The sequence below is a fragment of the Apis dorsata genome, unplaced genomic scaffold (assembly GCF_000469605.1).
Source record: "Apis dorsata unplaced genomic scaffold, Apis dorsata 1.3 scaffold_983, whole genome shotgun sequence".
In the NCBI taxonomy this organism is placed as follows: Eukaryota; Metazoa; Arthropoda; class Insecta; order Hymenoptera; family Apidae; genus Apis; species Apis dorsata.
The window spans coordinates 67,543-68,938 of NW_006264086.1; the positions used below are offsets into that span (position 1 = coordinate 67,543).

Below are 1,396 nucleotides of genomic sequence, written 5' to 3' on the forward strand. Positions count from 1 at the left end.
TTTTCATTCTTAATCACTCTTTCATTTCCTTAAACGGAAATAGCCGATACATTCGCTGACCAATCGTGCACTGTACGGACTGACAGATGTATCCACTACAGCAAAACGATTCTATCGAATCTATCAGCTATCGTCCAATTAATGTATATGTATGAAATTTCGCGATTCGATTCAAACGTTTATGTTTGTATTCTGTATCTTTTCGTATCATGTTTCATATTAAATGTTAACTTAACCTTTCGTTCAATATAGCTATTTAATTTTAATTTACGAACGATAATTAACGATAAATTAAATTGCGATTAATCGTTAAAATCAATTTCAAAATATAATATTTCGAATTAATTTAATTAATTACTTTTAGAATTTTATTTTTTAATTTTTTTAATTTTCACAAAATGAACTGGTTAATGACTTGATTCTTTCTCTTTTTTTCTTATTTTTATAGAAAATAATGTTATAGATGTTTTCAATTGTTATCTTTGTAAAAGAAATAATTGATTTTAAAATTCCATTTTCTATTTCATTTTAGACATATAAAATATGTATTACAATGAGTAATTAAGAAATATAGTAGTAATGAAATAAAAATAAAAGATTAACATGTACACAATGATTTTTATTTATGAAATAAATTTTTAAAGAATAAAAAGGAAAAAAGCTGAAGCATTAACAATAACAATAACAAAATTTTCATAGTTCCAATTCTACAGAATATATAAATTAAAATTAAAAAAGATAAAAAAAATTAAATATTTGAAAATTTGTAAAATTCTATTTTATTCTAATGATACTAAACTTGACTGCAAATTGAATTTAAGCAAGGATGAAGCGTTATTGGAATAAAAGAATGAATTCAAACTATTAATACCGAAAAGTGCATATGTGCTGCATCCAATGTACTGTATTCAGTTATCAAGTTCACGTTACACATGTGCCTTATGTTTCCATTAAAGACTAACTTAAGCAAAACATTTACGTAAAATATGTATATAAGATATTTCAATACGTTCAGCATTATTGAATTAGAATTATTTTTCAAATGATATTTTTGAATGATATTAATTTCAATATATTTTATTATATTTTATATATTTCAATATCTTACTATCACTGGTTCATTAATTATGTATATGTGTTCTTTTTTTAATTTTCTTTTCTTCTCTTTATATAATATTAATTTTTTAATAAAGATATCAAAGATATTGAGGATTCCATTGATTGTTATTAATTCGTAATTATATATGTAAAATACCCAGCAAAAATTTTCCGATTGATTTTATCAACGATACGTTATCACGCCCTGATAAGGAAATAAATTTGAACTTTTTCTTGGTGTACATTGCAAATGTCACGTATACATTATTTTATATGTAATATATATATATATATATAT

General features: G+C 22.5%; 1 protein-coding gene across 1 annotated transcript in view; it reads right to left on the reverse strand.

Annotated features, from left to right (window-relative positions):
- The window catches only part of LOC102678422 (trafficking kinesin-binding protein milt), a 30,294-nt gene that overhangs the window by 24,309 nt on the left and 4,589 nt on the right, over positions 1-1,396 (reverse strand). The gene's annotated exons all lie outside the window — the stretch shown is intronic.